At 40.7% G+C, this 21,115-nt stretch overlaps 1 long non-coding RNA gene across 1 annotated transcript; it reads right to left on the bottom strand.

The window, feature by feature from the left end:
- Window positions 1–12,611: 12,611 nt before the first annotated feature.
- LOC125283152 (uncharacterized) lies at window positions 12,612–14,674 on the bottom strand. The gene is made up of 3 exons (XR_007190772.2): window positions 14,520–14,674; window positions 13,831–13,875; window positions 12,612–12,742 (listed from the first exon to the last, which is right to left on the bottom strand). It is a non-coding gene; the product is annotated as an uncharacterized LOC125283152 (long non-coding RNA).
- Window positions 14,675–21,115: the final 6,441 nt, after the last annotated feature.

Below are 21,115 nucleotides of genomic sequence, written 5' to 3'. Positions count from 1 at the left end.
TATTCCAGCCTTGCACTTTGGGAAGGCCACAGGCTTTGAAGGTTGACAGATTTTGGTGCATTTGTCAATTAATGTCTTTACTCCTCCTTTGCCCTCAACAGCAACCACAACAGTACTTTATATGAGTCTACAAAAAGTCGGTGCTTGTTGGTGAGTTGACTATGACAGGTCCTCATGGGGGAACTGGAATGACTGAGGATGAGGCTTTTATTGCTTTCAGAAGATCAAATCTTTGCTGAAATTGTTTCCATCTATGTTGGATGAATGAAGCAAACACTCTTCACAGCCAGTATTTTCCCTTTGTTTCTTTGTCTTTTTTTCCCCCAAATCATTAACAATTTACACAATGGTTCACAATGAAACAAGAAAGAAAATTGGGATGGTGCCCACTCACTCTAGCACCTGTAAAGTATTATTTAAAGAACAAGGCTATTTAAAAAAGCATAATGGAATATGGGGGATGAATAGTCAAGATGGAAGACTTGCCTTTGAGTTTCAGTGGCTTCCTCTGTGTAGATTTCTAGGGAGTTTTGCAGGCATCCCAGCAGTTAGCTTCCAAGCTTTGGCCTACCCTCACCTAGGAGGGGTGTTTTCCACCTACCTGCCCACTGACTATTGACCACTTATGACCCAGAGCAACCCAGAGAAGGTCTTCACTGTGCAGAGTGCTGCACATACCTTCCCCTGTGAGGTCTGCGTCCTAGTCTTGGAGAAGGAGAGGATGAGGACCTCCCCTTCCAAGTTTATTCTTTCCATGATTTTTTTATTCCTTCAACTCTGAAATATTTTTCAAAGTTGTTCTTACCTCTTTATTCTAATCCTCCTTTTAGATACCAATAATTATTCTTTATATTAAATTTATCCATTCTAGTTACTGTGTTGTTTCCTTCTCTTGGTTGGTCCTGACTGACAATGAGCCATAGAATTGAGATTAGCAAACCAGTCTTGATTAAAGCTAGTGACTGTCAGGCTATTTATAGAAAAATGTTATAGGAAAAAATCAGAGTGTAAAATTAATTCAAGAGGGGAAGAAAAGAGTAGACAAAATTGGAAGCTCTTGGGATACAGCCCAAGACTGTAGAATGAGCTGGGAGATGCCTCAATCAAGCCCACAAGAGTTGAAGTTGATGTAGAAAAGTCTAAGAAAATTGAAGAGATATTCCCAATTACAAGGTTTCTCCTGTCAATAAGATTTCCTATATTTGCAAAAGACAGGCATAAATTAGCATAGCAATTAACAATTAGGAAATAATTCTCTGATGTGAAAAAAAATAAAATCAATTGATCTGGACTATAATCCAAAGAAAAGTATACAACGCTGTAGAGATCATTAGCAACGGAGAAGATCCAAACCAACTCAGGAATTGGAGCCCTTCAGCAGATAAATCATGGGACTTAGTAATACAAGGCACCTGTTTTATGTTACTTTTGTTACTTTGGAAGTTTTAATCATAAGGCAGATAGCTCTTCATAGTATATATTAACCATACCAAAAGATTGACAGGTGATATGGAAGCCCGCTGGTGATTTCAGGAGGACTAAGGGTGGGATATCCAGTAAAAGATGGGGCATCTGCAGACACAAAGAGCAGAAGCTCAGATTGTACAATTAGCTATTAAGAAGGAAGGTGACCATTGAAGACTGGGAACTTGAGGCCATTCATGATCATAGCATATTTACCTCTCAGAGAAACTCTTAGTGCTTGCTTGAATGTCGATTGAAGGATAGAAATCTAAAGATTTCAGTATGTGGATTTGTAAAGTGGCAACTTTCTGAACTTCATTTGAAACTGAATAAATGAACACTAGCACATCAGGCATGCTGAGAAAATAAGGAAATAGATTTTTAATGGATTCTTTCTATGTTGAGTAAAAAGTACTTCCATCTTCTTTTCAAAGCTTTATTGTCTTTTTTTTTTTTTATTTGAAAAGCCATGTCCTTTAGTGTCATCAATTTTTACAAATATTCAGAAGGGACTTTAAGCTTTCATATATGATTTCTTAGAGTCTTTCATGTGTGTGCCTCATATAGGTAAATGCTGAAAATGTTCAAAACTCTGATTTGTGTCAGAAGAGATACTGTTCTCCTAACCAATTTCATTCTGAACTCTTCAAATCCTTGTCACTAGGTCCATCAAGTGATCAAAAATACCCCAGGTGTTGAGCTTCCCGTTAATAACTCCACAGGGTATAAGCCTTGTCAAAAACTCAACTGGGATGATTCCTATTACTATTTCTTTGGCTTCCCCTCCGCTTTCTTTTTAATCAACAGAGATGTGATGGAAAGAACATTAAACTAAATGTCAAGAGACCTGGGGTCATATCTCAGCTCTGTTGTTACTTTGTTCTGTGACTTTGGGAGTCACCTTAACTCTCCAGGCCTGAGTTTCTTCAACTAAAAATATGAATAGATTTGCCATTTTAATACATGGTGTTGTAGAGTTGGAAGATGATACTGATTTCCTGAGAGTAAAACATAGTAAATAAAGTCCTTTATTTAAAAAGACCTCCATTTGTTTGGCCAAGAAAACAAATCTACAGCCAATCTTGCCCAATTTCATTATACAAGAGGGAAAAGTGATTTGCAGAGAGAGAAAGAATCTACACAAGCTCACAGGCTGAGTAGTTACCACTCTCTCCCCTCCCCCCAGGGAGTGGAAGATGGTTGACCAGGAGTCAAGCAGCTGTAGGCTGCTTCCTTCACTGACCAACAGAACAGTGTCCATCTTAACACAGCTTTGGTTGTTCATGAGCATCTTGGATGACCGGCTTCACCTGTGGTGTAGGTACAGAGGCCGTCCTACCTGCCCAGTGCCTGGTATCATTAGGATGGAGGCTGGAACACGTGTATCCTCCCCTTGACTCTGCTCTTGGGTAATACGGTGGCCACTCATGATATCGCTTCGTCACCCAGACCATCATGTCAGCCCCTGCAGTGCATAGCATTCCTCATGGTGAATCCTTATTGTGACCCCCTTACACACTCATATGTATGGTAAAATCTTTAAAAAGTCCTGAGGAGGGGAACCTGGGTGGCTCAGTTGGTTAGGCATCTCCCTTTGGCTCTGGTGGTGATTTCTGGGTCATGGCATCGAGCCCCACATCCCTCCTCCCTCTCCCTCTGCTGCTCCCCCTACTTGTGCTTACTCTCTCTCTCTCCCTGTCAAATAAATTTTTAAAATTTTTAAAATTAAATTAAATTAAAAGTCCCAAGAACACAGAAATAACTGGAAAAGAGAGAGAGAGGAAACACACTCAGAAAGATAGAAAGAGACAATGATCCAGAGGCAGCATCCAGAAAGTATAAAGTCTGGGCACTAAATTAAAGAAACTCTAACTCACGATCTCAAGACTTGCAACAGAGTGAAAAGGATAGAGGCTTTGAGACAGAAAAGACTCAGTTTATATCCTTCCCACTAGTGTCCCTTTGGATGAGTTAATTAACTTACTGAGTGGTTAACTTCTCTGTAAAATGAAGATGATAATAGACACTATAGGGTTGTTTTTAAGATTGAATAAGATGCTTTGCAAGGTGTCTAGAGTAGTTCCTGACACTGAGGGAGCACTTGTGACTGCTGAACCCTTCCCCACATTTTATCATCTTAAAACACCTAGAACCTGTGAGGATAAGCAGAAAGTTCCTGTTATAATGCAAAGGGGCAAGTTCCTTCATTGTAAGTAAGAACAAAGTGTTATAAGAATAGAAAAACAAAAGTCTTGAGGACTGAAATCTCAGCAGCAAGAGAAAAAATACAACATCTGGTGAAGAGAATAGCATGAGTCAAATGTCCCCGTGTTGGGCAAGTCTAAGAGCAAGAGCTGCCAGGGGAAACTGAAATGAAGATTTTGCTGGGTTATCATGGAGTGGAATGGGGGTGGGGTTGGGAGTATGTTAGGAAGGAGACTGGCTCACCATTAGAGGACACCGCAAACTGCATCCTGGCTACCCCAGCTCACCCCTCCCCCCCCATAAAGGACCTGAAATGCAGCATGAAGATAGGGAAGGAAGAAGCTGAATGGTGGGTTGTCCAGAGTGTTTGAAGCAAGATGTGCTAAAAGGCAAATAGTTTCAAATTCTCCATATTTCTCAGTGTTCCAATCACTGTATCTCTGGTTTGTGACCTCTATGGATTAATCTTTAATCCAGTTTTGGTGAGTCATACATGAATTATGCATTGCCTTTTTTATTTCAACATAATCACTTGAATAAAATTCAGGTTTCAACTTTTACCATTAAGTTATGTGTCCAAGAATTTAGCATTTTCTTTCATGTTTCCCCCATTTCAAACCAAACCCACAGTTTGGTATTAAAATTCTTTCTATTTTTAGGAAATGGAACATGTATGATTGATAGAATATAATACACAACTCTATTTTGTTTCCTACTTTTCTCATAAAATATAATCCGTAAGGAATTTTTTCAACTACTATTTTATAGAAATTCAAGCAGTTCCACAGATTTTATGATTATTCATGGAAAACAGGTTCCAGGTTAAACTGTCATGATATTCTCAATTCTGTTCAAAAAATCATTCCCTTCCAGATAGTAATTACAACTTGGAAAGTTATTTATCACTAGTTTAAAGCCTCTCCTCTCCTTAACTTAAACTAGATAAAGATGACAAGGAATCTAGTTATTTTTAGGTTTTTTTTTCCTCCTTTACTTCATCCCCCACTCATAGCTCCTGTGACTGACCCCTCTAGGGCTGAAAAATGAGAAGCAAGCAGAGAAAAGGAGGGCAGACAGGTTTTCATGTCCCCAGCTGTCTCATGATCTCTAGGCCTGGTACTCACTAACAGTCAACTCTATGGTTGATTTTTAAGTGGATCTTTTGAAGAATCTCCTCTAAATGCTACTCCTAAAATGTGAGTCCTGAAACTACTCTTTCCGCCACTTGTCCTTCCTCTGCCTCTGTAGTGATGGAAATCTACTGAGAGTTTACTAGGTCAATTCTGTGGAGGGAGGCCCTGAAGGAAAGAGCTGCATTGTGTGGTGCACTATTCCAAGCAGGTAGCCCAAGATGAGAGTCCTTAAAGGTTAGGTTGGAAGAGATACAAATATCCAACAAAAACAAAGGCCGCCAACTACTGAGAACCACCCAATCTCAAGCCTTCATTTAGATCTTGACACATATGACCCATTCAATTCATGCACGTGTGCGTGCACACACACACACACACACACACGTGTAAAAGTAAGGAGTAAAACAGACTTTAAACAGGAGAGTTACTAGTCAGGTTTTCACTTGTTACACTTGTTTCACTTGAAAAACAGTGGTCTTTCTAAGATATTAATCTGGTCATTCTATTTCCTTGTTTGGAATACTACGTTCAAGTTAAAAACCCAAACTTCTTGTAATGTTATGGAAATTCATGATCTAGTTACTCCAACACCTAGAACAACCTCATTTATGATAGCTAAGCCCGCACATAAGTTGCTTAAATGGTTTGAAGAAATAAATCACTTTGAGAGGGTGAGCAATAAAATATTAGTTCTTACTATGATTCACTTGCCTTGCTCCTCTTGACCCCAGCCCTTTGCATGTTATTCTGTCTACAATGTTCTTCACCCACCCATTTCATCTGACCTGCCTAATTCCTGTTTGTCCTTTAAGTATCAAACTAGACTAATCCCAGGATCCTACACTAAGCTCCAAGATGATGTTGAGTATGTTCCTTAAGAACTTACTGTGCTGTCCTCTACAATATTTACACACATGATTGTAATAACTTCTTTACTTATCTTCCTCCCACAGAATACTACAAATTCTCTAAGTAGACAGATAGTGTAATGTTAACTGTTTTCTTCAGCACCCAGGATATCTTCTGGCATGTAGTATGAACCCAAAAAACCTTCGTTGAATGAAAGGATCATAGATACGTATGTGCTTAAAGAATCTTGGCCCTGCCACTGGCAATATGATCTCGGAATGGTTTCTTATATATATTTTTTGAGCCTCCATTCCACGACTCTAAAACAAGAATATGTAATATCACTTTTAAAACTGTCATAATGATTCAAGACAATATATGAACAGTATATGTTTGTGTTCAGTATATATTAATTCCTATATAATTTCCTGTTCATTCTCCCCCTTACAGAGTGCTGGTGGCAAGAAATCGCCTATATTATGTGCCTAACGACTTGTCTGGCACATTGTTGATGCTTACTAAATGCTAGTCCCCTGCCCATGACTCACAATAGCAGAGCGTTGTTGGATACCTACCAGGTCTTTAACTCAGGACTATTAAAGGTAAATTGGGCCAAATATTTTATATCAACCTGATCTAAATAAAAGTTGGGAGATCTGGGGCGCCTGGGTGGCACAGCGGTTAAGCGTCTGCCTTCAGCTCAGGGCGTGATCCCGGCGTTATGGGATCGAGCCCCACATCAGGCTCTTCCGCTATGAGCCTGCTTCTTCCTCTCCCACTCCCCCTGCTTGTGTTCCCTCTCTCACTGGCTGTCTCTATCTCTGTCGAATAAATAAATAAATCTTTAAAAAAAAAAAAAGTTGGGAGATCTATTTTACACCTAAACCTCAGGCATTCTGTATTTATAGAACTACTTGTGTCATATATGTCTAATTTTTATTGACAAAGACAATAGCTATCTTCATAACAAAGCCTATCAGAGACATTCATCAGCTTTGGCCAATGTAGTTTCATTACATTCAGGGTATGCAATACCTGTTTCATACTCTATTCTAGCTGGTAAAGCATGTGTTGAACCTAATTATGGTACTTGGCTCAAAGCATAGAATGTTTCTCTTGGTTACCTTTTAATTATCTTGCCAGTTACCTTTTAATTATGAATCTAGCGTACAAAGTACTGCTTCTACATCTTTGTCCCTGCTTCCGCATGAACCCTGGATTTCCCCAAATGCTATAACCACTTTTCAACGCCGACTTTACGTATCACCTGGAAGCAGTGGTGTGCTGATAAATATTTATCAACAGGCCAGGAGAGGAGAGGAGAAGGCTAATCTGTAGCATTGGCTGATTTCTGTAGTGTAAATATTCCCACTTCGGCCAATTCTAAGTTATCAACGCGATAGCAATGAATGCAGATTTGAGAAGGCATGGTCAGCAGTATCCATATATTTATGAGCACAGACAAAAGTAAATGTAATAAAAAATTTAAGTGATGAATCTCGAGTGTCTGTTAATTTTGTTTTTGATATAAATTATTAATATATGTACATATATACACATAAAATCTACTTCTTATTAAAGGCCGTGTTTAATAACCAGATCACAAAATTCCTGAAAATTTTACAATTGGAGCCCAGCCCCAGCATACCTGCCTACAATTGCACCCTCTTACAGTAGGCTCATAGTAAATACAAGTGGTTTGATTAGAGCAGTAGGGAGAAATACACAGCAAGTTCTATTCTCCTTTCTGTGACCCATAATACAGATCAAACAAAAACAAGTAATATGGCTGAATATCACCCAAAAGGGGTACTGTAAACCTAGACTGCAGAGGGAAAGAGACAGAGAATGCTCTTTAACTTTTTAAAGTTTTTCAATACCAAAAATAAATCAATTTGACAGAGAACTATGAAGACACTGAAAAAATGACACACAGAAGAGGCTAAAACTAAAAGCGGATTATGAAGGAAATTCTGAATAGGACTCAGGATTTAGATAGACCTGCCCTTTACCTTTACTTGAAGGAGAACATCTGCGAATGCCTAAAGCAGAGTTATTAAAGGTTATCAAAAAAGGCGGTATTTTCAGGGATCATTTTCATAGTTCCTTAAAAGTTATCAACACACTCTATTTTATAATTTGTATTTAAATGGATAAGATGATATTTTTAGGGAGTAAGTTAAGTTTTAATAAACTGCTTATAATTTAATAAACTTCTTATGCATTTAAACAAAAGACAACTCTATATTATTTAAAAACTCGGCAGCCGAAAGAAACTGAAGAGGTCATCTAATGCACCTTCATTTTATCAATATGAACACCAAGGCCCAAAAGGGAAATACTTTGCCCAAGTCCAGAGATTGAGCTGCACTCACTGTAATAAGTCTCTTGACTTACTGCGGGTAGAATTGCCCCTAATTACATACATGCCAGATTTAAGGAGTCCAAGAGGCTTAAGACGACACAGTAGATTACAGCTCAAGTCAAGTTTAAGCTTGGAGGTGATCAGGTTCCTTGAGAGCACAGTCATCACACATGTCCGCTCCCACCCTCCTGTGAGTTAAATGTTCGTATTTAGCACATGCATGGATGCAACCATTGAATGAATTTGTATTGTTCAGCCATCAAGAGTCAAGGATAGAAGGTTGAGCAGAAGCAAAGCCTGTTCCTGTTCTTCATGGTGCCATGTGAGCTTGTAATAGGGTAAATGTACATGGTCAACAAGGCCTGAAAAGACTTCCTCTCCACTTTGGAGCCCCCATTCTGAAAACAAACAGATCCTGTCAGTGAAACACTAACTGTCAGCATCTCTCCTTCTAACCAGGCTCCAACTTGAAGTGTGTAGCCCTTGTAACTAAAGCTGATCAGCAGGTCTTGTGACCGAGAGGGAAGAAAACATTGCAATATATTTTCTCACTGTCCAAGGACATAGGCCATTGTGAGCCATTAGTCATCTTCTCTCCTGAAAGAGTCTTCTGGGAATCTATAGCTTGTGTTCAGGCTTTTGCTAATCCACTAATCCTCCTTCTCTTGTTAATTTCCTCAGAGTTCCTTTCCAAAGCTTATCTCAGAAGGCAAGGAAGCAACTTTTCAAACTCCCATGGCGTAGGAAGAGTATTCCAGATGCAGGGAGAAGAAAATTAAGGAGAGAATGTGTAAGGCTACGGCAGTCAACTTGGCTCATCCCACTCCCCACAACCCCTCTGCCTCTTGCTCCAAGATGGTGGTCAGCCTGAGATACTGAAGTAGAATAATTCACTCAAGATATCATAAATGTGCTGCTGTAACGAAAATGAGAGCATCCACTGAAATCAGTGAATGAAATCCTGTACTATGAAGAAAAAGAATACACAAAGCCAAACAAATATCAGCCCCAGAATGAAGCGAAATCTATTGACTAGAGGATAACAACAGGTGAGAAAGAATTTCATACTCTCAGTTGTTTCAATTAATATTTATTGCTCATAGCGCATGTTTCAGGAATTGTGGTAGATTGGGAAAACTTTCTCCTCTTCATTGTAACCACAGTCACAACCTGCATGTCGCCACCCACTGAAACTCATCTACCTTAGAAATTAGGAATTTAGGTTTCTACTCTCAGAAGACAGCCACCATACTTCAGGCTTGTTTGTGTAACCAGGTCCCCTGCACTCCGGCTAGATTAAGCCACCTGGTGTATCCCTTCGCATAGGCATGATATATTTGTAATACCAGACTTATATTACTAGTTCATTGCCTCCTTTCCCCAATGCAGTATAAAGTGTAATGAAGTCAAGAAATATGCCTGTCTTGCTTACTAATGTATCTTTGGCACTTAGCACAATGGCTGGCATAAACTAAGTGTTCAATATATACATATTAGATGAATAAATGTATACATGCATTATATCCTCTTCCTTCCTTCAAGATCCTATGGTCTTATAGTAGGATACAAGTGGGCAAATATAATTTCTCCAAGATATAAGAGATTCATGGTAGAAGTCCATATAAACTATAATATGAGCACAAAATCCACATAGAACAAGGAGAACTAATTCAACCTCACTTAGTGGGAGGATCAGTTAAAGTGCCATAAAGAAGTTGATCCCTGAATCTACAAAGAGTGTTTGATGTCCTTTGGAGGGATAAAGGGTGAAGGGAGACTCTTCCAGGCAGAAGGAGCACCAGGAACACAGGCATCAAAGTACGAGAGACCTGACACATCAAGGGAGATACAAACAGGTTGGCAGGAGCCATCAGAGTTCATCAGGAAGTAGAGAGATAAGGACTCTGTGGATAAAAAGGAGAGAACTACCAATTATAATGGATTATCAGAGAAAGTTTCATCCTGGAGATCCTCTTTGAGATGAGTTTTAAAAAAGAAATCTCTCGGATAAATACAGGTAAAGGCATTCGAGAGGACAAGAGGAGCCTGTATAAAGAAACGGGCTATGGAAAATTATGGTGCCAAGTGTGAGCCAGTCAGGGATTGGTGAAGAGATCTGCGTGTACCTAAGGGTCCTGGATGGGGTGGGTGGGGTGTGAATGAAAACTGAGCCCAAACTTGCAGGAGGGGATGCATGGTAAAGCACCCGGATTTAGTGCTAAGACATCTGTGCTCTACCCAAGGGGCACTGACAGGGATCCGAAGTTGTAATTCTGATGTGATGGACTATTTATGGATCCCCTTAAAAAATGGATGTGAGGTGAGTATTATCAAAATCTAGGGAACAGAGAAAGGAAAACACAATTAAGGATAGAGTGACCATGGAGTATTCGGTGTCCAACGAGATGGCCTGAGGCTTCGGTTGAAGCAGAAGGGAAACTCTAGGAGGGGAGGACAGGGGAATGTGGAGAAGAGGAAAGCTGAGATTTTTGCAGGTTGGTAGGTTTGAGGTTCACACAAAAATAATGCTGTGTTTGTTTTTAGAAAGATAACGTATTCAGTAAATACTTTCTGAATGTTTACTGTTTTCAAACCTATTGTCTTACTGTTTGTATATGTACTGAAAATCCTATTTGAGATGAATATTGACTCTTTTGTTGCTTCCCCCTTTGTTTCTCTTTGCATTTCCACAGTAACTGTTGTCATAAGTGAAGGCTCCAGTATCAACATCAGAAATCAGACTCAAAGACAGCATTCTTTTATCTAGTGGGGTATTCTCAGTCCCTTAAGGAAGTGTCTTTCGCATGGTAACTGATCAATGAACAATTAATGAATTAGTGAACAAGAGGATGTGAGCAGCTGATGAAACCAGCTCTAAATCCAGGCCTTGTTTCCAAAACCCTGCAGGAAAGTTTAGTTTGAATTTATGTTCCAACTGAAATTATTGATGCATAATGCATAAACAGAGCATTGTCCCCAAATAGCTTGTAGTGGCCAAGTGAGGTAAAAATTCAAGAGCAGAAGTTCCTACCACTGAAAGTCCAGATGTTGACAACAAAGGTCTCAGAAAAAGAGACAATTAGACCCACCCGTCCCCTCAAGTCGCTGGATAGACTGGGACCGCCAGGTTCCAACACTGCATGAGAGAGGTGACCATGACCCAGAAAGAACACCCCAAAATTCATTGAATGTGGAAGAATGAAATATATATTTGAGAGAATTTGGGTGGCAGGGAAAAGTACCTACCAGAAAGAGCAATGCCAAACCAAGGATTCTAATTCCCATTATACCTGCCTTAGAAAATCTCTAAATATTTGTGAAATACAATCACTACACAGAAAGAAAATAAACTTCTTTACCAACTGCTCCTGCCACCCTCACTCAAAAGAGGTTTCTCTTATTCATTTCATAGTGTCCTGACGTGCAAAAGTTTAGTATGCCAGCTTCCATACCAATAACTATAACCATTCTCTATTTGTACAGCACCTTTGTGTGGGAGGAAAGAGACATATGTATGAATGTTACATTTATCGTCACTATCCCCTGTGAATATTACAATCCACCCTGTGTCACTTAGAAGTACAAGAGGAAAAAGTTATTAATAATGGAAAGAAAGAGAAAAGAGACACTTGAAAAGGGAGCTCACCACTGATTTTTGACAGCAAGGGCATTTGATCCCAAGAACACTCCATTTCACAAGCAAGAATGGGATTCATCAGAAGCTCTGCATTTTAATTTTCAGGGCACCCCCAAGTGCACCATAATGTTACATTACCATTTCACCAGGATGTGTTGCATGGATTAAATATGTAGGATCCTGAGGTCTTCAGGAGGATTAACTGAAAAGCTTTAACTTAAAATAGCTTCTGTTATAAAAGCATTTGTAATATTTTTTATGAAAGTTTTTCTCCAGTTATTTAGAAGTGAATAACATATAAAAGTTTCCAAGTTTCCCAAAACCACCAGCCATGCATGTTCCCTCATCCATAAAGTGGTTTTATGGAAATAATAAATACTTTTTGTTGAGACTATTAATTTCTTAAATGTTATTGGGTTGTAAGAAAGAGATCATTATGGTTTGGACATCTCCCTCCTCTTAGGCCGCATCAACAGAGCTCAGCTCACCAATGCTCTTCTCATCACTGCATCTGTCATTTTCCCTGTGTTCTTGAATTAAGCATCTATACCACCCATCCCATTAGATCTCATTCATACATCACTTCTTGATCCCTTCTCCAACTCTGCTTGATGATTATAATTTATAATTTATAACCTTGTTTTGTCCTTCTAGTTTAAGCTGTGATGAGTCTCTGACACTAATTAATCTCTCTCCACAGGACTTTATCTATCTCTTCATTGATTGATTGACTGATTGATTCAACAAAAGTGAGTGGATGTCTATACATTTGTCACTGAGAAGGGAGAAGATAAATGGGATTATCGTTCCTCTCCTCAAGTTTCTTACTGTTGAGTAGAAAAGAGCTGCATGTAAACATAATTATGCCACTGTGTTATTGGCAATACAATTAGGTCCAAATACTCCTAATGGTAGTGAATTTCTGATTATTTCCTCCTCAAGGAGAGGACACTGGAAAGTCTTCATCTAAGAAGGGATATTTGAGCTGAACCTTGAGGACCAAGTATTTCCCAGGGACAGAAGCAATTACCTGGAATTTTGGAAAGGAGTGTGAACCAAGGTCCCAAAGTCAAAACTGTGTATCTTGTTCTGAGAACAAAGGAAAAAAGGAGAAAACTTCAGTTTCTCCTGGAGGAAAACTGCTGACAGTAGAAGAACCCCACTCTCCGTGAATCTGTTGCTGATCCAGGCATTAATTATATGACCTGGCCTATGACGGAAGAGCACGGAGCACTTAAAAGACAGACAGCCACGTAAATCCTCCTCCAAGACCATGACCATGACCATGACTGTGCATGCCTCCCAAGTGGCTTTTCAGTCTCTATCCTGCAGATACATAATGTGTCTTCTGGTCATAGGTCCTCTAAGGGATGTAACTTCAACCAACTGGCTCACTTTCTTTGAAGTCCCTGAAATCTGTAGTTAACTTCATAAAGGTCAGTTCATAGTGGAACAACAGGACAAAGTGCTGGAAAGTCTGCATATATCTTTTATATAAAGTTAAAAAGAACAAATTAAGCTATATTTTATGAGCATGAAGAAGTAGTAATTACAACTATTAAAAAAAAAAAAAAGAAAGGGAGTGAGTACCATAGTATATTGTTAAGATATAGCTAGTGGACAGAAAATGAGGGGCCACTGTGAGTTTCTAGGTATTGATAATAGTCGATGTTTTGACCTGGGCAGAGGTTTCATGGGTGCTCATTTTACAATACTTAATAAGCTAAACATTTTTATTGCATGCTTCACAATAAAGAACAAACTCTTGAGACTAAAAGAACCATGTCTTCCCTGTCAATAGAATCCTGGGTGAATTTGGGCACTGTCCCTAATACTCAAACAACAGAGAGCAACGCATGCACACCTATTAAGAGTATTTCCTCTTCCTCTACCTCCCTGGGCTTTTGGCACCCAAAAATGATGTTCCCTTTTTGTGATCCAACGTGCCTCAATTCCTTAGCCAGTCCTGTGAATCCTTTGCATAGACATGGGATCTGATGGTGAAATGTAGTATAATCCCTGCAATCCCCAGGTCACCCTGTGGCCAATCCTGTTGAGGACTGATACCCACAGCATTGAAGTCCAGGGGATTCTGTTTGCCTTTGGACCCTTTGGACTTTTGCTAAAATGTGCATGAACTATGGAATCAGTCAGAACTGGGTGTCATCAAGACCTACCTCCACTTCCTGGGAAGATGACCTCAAAACTTCAGTTTTTTTCACCTATAAAACAGAGATGATAATACCTACTTCACTATTTTTATTAGAATTATGTGAGGTAACATACACAAAAATGCTCAGTGTCAGCCTTAACAAATGCAACTCATTACCTCCGTTTGTAACTGCCAGGGAGGTTCAGGCCATGGAAATATACCACCCTACCTCTAATGACTGTTACCCCAAGACCCAGTCCTATACTTCTAATAAATCCTGGTGCCCAGCCCCACCATCTGGGACCCCCAGACCACTATATATCATTAGGATCATGGGTGCCTCTTTCCCCAAGTTCCATGTTTTAGTTTCTATTCCTCTTTTGCTAATGCTGCTATGCTCTTCATTCCTGATTGGGTATCCTGGTACCAACTGTGGCCAATGTCATCACCTGAACTTGCTATAAGATTTGGATCCTACCCCTTTGGGTCTCTTCGGATCAGATGTCCACTTGCTATACTTTGTAAAAAAATGTAGGTTGTCTCCAGGCCTCACACTACAAAACTCAACAGTGCAGTTACCCAAAAGAAGCTAAAATGTGTCTTGGTGTGTGTTCCCCTAGGGGCAGACTCTGAGATAAGCCTCTGACAGCAATTAGATTGTTTGGAAGATGATACTAAAAAACACTGGGGAAGGGGTGAGGAAGTCAGCCTGACCAAGGAAGCAATCCAACAGAAGATTAAGGAGCCAGTGAACACCATGGGCGATTGAAGGGCAGATCTTCTCGGGGACCCTAGGAGACAGTATAAAACACAAGTCAGAGTTACCAAGAAGTTTGATCCATCAACTCCATGTCTATCATCGGTTGAGGACTTCTGGGGCATTCACTCTCTGGAACTTCCAAGCCACAGGTTTCCTTAATTAGCAGCTTTGGGAGGATGAGAGTAAATGCTGGGGGGTGTGTATAGGACGTTCAGTTATGCTAATTACACTAGCAGAAGCTAACTGCTACACTCAACTATCATTAACACTGTTCCAGAATCGCACAGGGAAGTTTAAAGATCTATCACATCTGAATGCCCCCCATGTTTTTCCAGAAAAAGAACTCGGATGACAGTCACATAATGGACTTATCTGATCCAGGCTTGTCTCCTGAGCTGTGCTCAACAGTAAGATCACCGAACACGATATTGACTATTTAACCATTAGGAAAGCATTTTAAACTCAATGACTGCTAAGGAACTGCTTTAAAAAACTTGGGTGGTATAAATTGTCTCCATTTGTAACAAAGGTGAAGTAAGGAAAAACAAAATGAATGCCATCCACCCTGGAAAAATAGTTATCCTCTTTCTCCCTTAATTTTTTCCATAGCATTTAGCCAAGGGATTTCCCCAAAATGACTTTTCCAAGCCATAACCATCTTCGTGATCTAACAGGTGCCAGACTCTTTACATAGGAAATTACAACAACCCAGAAACAGAGGTGGTGGTATTCCTGGTGTAAAGAAGACAAAATTTAAGCAATTTGCCCCACAGAAAGTAATGGTAACACCAGGGTTCAAAAACAAGTTTGTTGCCATTTAGATACCTGTCCTTTCTCCACACTACCTCCAGGGATGAGCTGTTCACAGCTCACATGACCCTGAAGAAACTGACCAGATAATTATCACTTGCAGCCTGCCCTGGCTCTGGGCTCTGTTCTCACCGCTCAGGCACTAGGGAGCACTCTGCACCAGCTATGCCTGCTCCCCTCTCCCTCCTCTGGAGCCCTACTCATCAGACAGGTTTCTTGTGTGTGTGTGTGTGTGTGTGTGTGTGTGTGTGTGTGTGTGCAGTGAGGAGGCTGGTGCCCTTGTCTAGACATGCTCAACTGACAAAGAACAGCTCTGATCATGCCTCACACACCCTCTCCTCAGTGCATAAAGGCAGGCCAGCCTGGCCACTTTGGGGAACTTGAGAAACTCTGGGCTCCTCTGGTCACAGCATTCTTGAGGACCCACTACTAGGTGCCGAATGCTTCATCAATCCTCTGCACCTTTCAGTCATTGTTCTTCCATGAGAACTATTCGGGTCCCACTATGAAAGGTGGCGCGTGGAGAAAGAAAGTCATTTAGACAATGGCAGGATCCTAGCACACACATTTATGTATCATGCTGTCCTCCAACAATGTGTGGCTGGGAGCCCAGGCAGGCTTCACCGATGTCAGCTCTTGGTGGCTCGTGCTGGGCCAGGCCTCCTAACTATGTTCATTCCAGCCCAGTGTGCGACACAGGAGACTTAGTGTGAGTGTCCCAGCTTCTCCCCCTAGGTTTTGAGAGCACATGAAATGGGTAGGTGCATATGTAACAGAAGTCACTATATAATATTGAAAATGTCCTTCAAAACAGCAACATTTGGTGGGATAATCCCGACAAAATGTCTTATCTCCAGTATCCCATCCATCCTGGTCTTCAGATCCAATGGATCAGTCATTTTCAGTGATTCTTACCACCCCCCACCTGCTCACTGTCCCCAGAATTATCGACAACCAAGCACTGCAATTTCCATGTCTGTTCTATCTTTTACTGCTGCTAAATCTCACCCCCATGTCTACACACGGCCTGGCCACACTGTTGCTTCTAGTCCCATCTAGTCTGTGAAATCCTGCAACGTACTCCAAGCTTTGGTCACTGCAGCAACATGGACCTCTCCCCTCCATACTCCCAAGCCATCGCTCCCATATGTTTCTCGGCTTGGAGTTCTTCATGTTTGAAATCCAGCCCATCCTCAAAACACATTTCGAATGCCGGCTTCTCTAAGAAAACTTGCCGGATCCCCCATGTGAAAGTGGCCACTCCTCCTTCTGACACCCAAGGCTACTTTATTCCCTATCTCCCTCAAGCCACTTCCTTTCAGCAGCCTTTGTCATAGATGATAGTTCAATTGTTTTTATCTCCTATATTAGAATATAAATTTCTGCTGGACAGGTGGCAAATCCGAGCTTTGTGAAATGTAGAACAAAATGTTAAAGATTGTCCAGTCACGGGGGACCTGGGTGGCTCAGTCAGTTAAGCGTCTGCCTTCAGCTCAGGTCATGATCTCAGGGCCCTGGCATCGAGCCCCATGTAGGGCTCCTTGCTCAGTGGGAAGCCTGCTTCTCCCTCTGCCTGCAGCTCCCCTTGCTTGTGCTCTCTCTCAAATAAATAAAAAATCTTTAAAAAAAAAGATTGTCCAGTCATATCCTGTCCACTATTAAATAAAACAATTGAGAGCAAGACAGAGATCACAGAGAGAGACCCAATCCTGCATTTTCCATTTCATCACTCGCCATGCCACCTCTCAACGCCTCCTGCATGGAAGAAGAGGCTCTCCACATCGCATTTTGAAATGGTAAAAGAGTCCTGAGTGACTAATTCCTATAAAGAGATTTGAACGGTAGGGAGGCACTCTGTTCTGTACTTATCACCCTTCTCCCCTTCGGCACACACAACACAGATGAGACCGATTTCATTGTAGTATCATCTATGGTGATACCGTTACATACTAGAGATCATCAAATCATCAATGGAGCACCTAACTGCGCTAGCCACAGTGGCTGCTGAATTAGGTTTATTATCATCTTCACTCCTGACAACACTGCAAGTGAAGTGATTATTCCCTACATACAGCCAAATAAACGAAAGCTTAGAAAGATTAGGTAAATAAGCAAAGATTGACTTACCCATTCCCTAAGACCCATCACTCTGCTATCCACTCCCTTCATGAAAGCTGGTTTATTTTACAGAACTAAGTATAGAAGGGATGTTAAACAGGGCAAGGGAACTCTCACATATCTGTTGAAATAATAAATCGAACCGGAGTGTTCTGTGTGGTTCAGACGCACAGTGGCCCTTTGGAGAGGGTTAGCCACCATTTTCCCTTTACGTTGGGAAGCATAACACGTAAATCTGTGAGAGGATCATCAGACAAGCTAGGTAAGACAGCATCCTATCTATAAATGTGAACATAGCTATTCAGAGAGGCTGGATCAAGTCAGCAGTTAATGAAATGAAGGGCATCAGGAAATGTTGGAATGATGAGCCTTACTTACTTTGCTCTCAGTGTCATCATCACGATCAATTTCAGGTTACTTATGCGTCTCTCTTTCCTTCTTGGACTTCCGTGGAGTCATTCTCACTAACTGTACAATTGGTTGCTATGTCTCTTCTGAAGATGGAAAAGCTTTTCCCGGGACAGCTGTGATTTCTTCCCTCTTGCACCCTCCCAGGGCTTGCCAGACTGGGGACGTTGTGCCATTGCTGCTTGAACGCAGATGGACATTCCAGTTTGCCTGGGGAAACATTTGCTGCAAAGGGAAAGCTACTGTTCCAGAAAAGGAAACTCGCTGGGCTTAGAGTCAAAACACACAGGAGACTAGATAGAAGCTGGATGACTGGCAAGTTGCTCAACCTTTCTGTGCCTCAGTTTACTTGTCTTTAACATGAGTATTACAGTGCTGACTTTACAGGATATTTGGGGTTAAGGGCCTTGCACGTGGTCTCGGGCAGTGTTATCTAATAAAAATATAATACGAGTCACAAATGGAATTTAACATTTTTTGAATTGCTACCTTAAAAACAACTGAAATTAATGCTGAGAACATACTTTATTTAATCCAATGTATCAAAAATAGCATCATTTTAATGTATAATCACTATAAAACATTACAATCCATTTCTCAGATCCATACCTGAGAAGTAAGTATGTGTTCGGATTAGTCTGGATTCAGCACCCTCCCTGATCGTAGTGCTGCCAGCCCACACAGGTTGAGAATGAGCTTTCTCCAAGTCAACACATACAGCCCACGTCCTTAATAATCCGCCTTTCCCACTGTGGTCGGTAACTTTCACACGATCTCCAAACGCGATTGCGTTTCTCTCTTTTTCATCTGGAGGCCTCCCTATAATAGTTCTGATATTTTTTTTTTCCAGTTAGGATTTCATTTAAAAATAAAAACAAAGCAGCTACACATGAGCAAACCATTGGGGAAGGCCTGGCACACGTGCAGCCAATCCGTTGACCAGCACAGACGTGTGTGTAACCGGCAGGTGGGCTCTGGACAGGCATCACTGTGCAAACCTTACTCTGTGAGAAACATCTCCCACTGTTCGTCCAGAACTACCCCAACACTAGGAAATGGGAAACCAGCCGCATTTTGACAAAAGATTAAACTAGGTTATTCTAATATAATGTGTGCATACTGAAAAGTGTGTTAATCTCTTCAATATTTTCACCCCAAATATGCAAAAGGAAAATAGTGACCCAGCTTCCTGGCTGGTTAGCGAAATCCTCTCTGCAGTCAGGAAGACAAGAGAGTTTCATATCCGGGCAGAAGAAGCTACCCACACACCCCAATTTGAAGGTCAGACACAATGAAAAATCTCAAGTTAATGCTTAGACTATGGGGCCCCTGGGTGGCTCAGTCAGTTAAGCATCTGACTCTTGATTTCAGCTCACGTCATGATCTCAGGGTCGTGAGATCAAGCCCCACGTCGGGCTCACGCACTGGGTATGGGGCCTGCTTAAGATTCTCTCTCTCTCCCTCTGCCCCTGCCTCCCTCTCTAATACAGAAACAAAACAAAACAAAATAAAACATGCTTTGACTGTGAAAAAAAAACCAGCTTGAGTGAGTGAATCTTTAGTATGTTTTCTATCTCTGTGAGGCATTACATGAAAATTCAGCTCACTTTATTTTAAATGATGGTCGAAGGGCCTAATGCTTTCTTTAATAAATAAAGTCAATATCAAATGAAAAGTAACTTTCGTTTCCAAAGTACGGTCACACTGAAATAAGCAGTGGAGAGGAACGCACAGAACAGAAAGGAAAGAACTGAGTGACGGACAGACAGACAGGAACAGAGAGAGATAACAGCAAGGTACTTTCACACATTGGCATACATGTGTGTAAATTCAGTTATGTTTGTATTTACATGTGTGCAGACATGCATATATGTATATTTATACACACAAGGTTTGTTTCTGTTATCTGTTTTTAATCTTCTAGAGGGATAGCTCTTGCTTTCTTATCATTTAGAAGTCCTATTTTGGACTTATCCAAAGAGGCTTTTAGACTGATTCAGAGCTACGAGTGATGGCGGATGAATGAGAAGGGTCAAGTTCATGCCTATGTAGGCACTGATAATTATGTCATGATGAGCACACCATGCCTGCAATCTTAAAGCGGTGTTAATTGCAAGATCATTATTCCAGAGATACTTAAATGTGAGTCAATGTACATCTCAAATTGATGAAAGGGGGAATTTCCCTTCTTTGAACTTCTTTAGAGCATGGGTGGCATACCTGTCATATCTGTTTTATATGTAAACCCCCTATGGTGCTTCTAAAAAAAATTCTTTTCCTGGAATCATAATGTAGTAGAAATCTCCAGGCTCTAGAGTCCTGTACTAGCTCTGAGTCCTTTAGGCAATTCTACTTAATAGTGTTAATGTGTAGGTATCTAAAAACAGTACATATAAATCATTGAATTCGATTCCTAGCACATGGTAAGCATTACAAATGATTAGCTTATTGGAAAAAAAATAATTGATGATAGAACTAAGGAAGAGGGAGAGGAAGCCCTCCGTCTTTCCATCCTCCTCCCATCACCTTGTGTTGGTACATGAGATGCAGAGAGGCTGGAGAGTATTTGCTTTCCTTCAGTTACCCCAAAGGTAAGCAGAACAATAATGTGATCAATTAGTCAGGCCTGAGCAGTCCTTACACAGACTTCGAACCCAAACCACAGGTGACTTGTGGGTCTTTTTACCTGATGAAAAGGAAGAACAGAATGTGGTTAACACGGGAGGAGAGTTGTATGCCATCCTCTAGAAGTTTCTGACGTCTGTGGATGACGGTCCAACAGTGCCCGGTAGCAAACACATGACACCAGGAAACTACAGGACAGGATAAAGGAACAAAGAAAGGTCACTTTTTTGGTTAAAAAACCCAAATAAACAACCGTTCTTCCTCCCCCAGCTTTCTGATGTAATCCAATTTAATGAGGTGTAGAAATCCAGAGCTCTTGGAAATTTTAAAGCAATTACAACATAAATGACTCCAAAGTAAGATGATCTTATTATGGTGAGGCCATAAAATGTTAACTTCGAATGTCGGGAAAGCAGAATGGTTTTTGGCTGGTGTGTCAAAATTTATGGGACGTTTGTGGAACTGTCGGCACGTGATTACCCTCGGAGGATAGTTTATTGCACCAAATGCAGCGTCTCATTTGGGACTGTTTTTCATATTATTATTAAAGAGGGTGGGCACCTGTTTCCATGCATCCTGAAAAGTTTCT

Source organism: Ursus arctos, unplaced genomic scaffold (genome assembly GCF_023065955.2).
Source record: "Ursus arctos isolate Adak ecotype North America unplaced genomic scaffold, UrsArc2.0 scaffold_8, whole genome shotgun sequence".
Taxonomy (NCBI): Eukaryota; Metazoa; Chordata; class Mammalia; order Carnivora; family Ursidae; genus Ursus; species Ursus arctos.
Note: the sequence above shows the minus strand (reverse complement) of the source record. Positions and strands in the feature narration are given on the sequence as shown.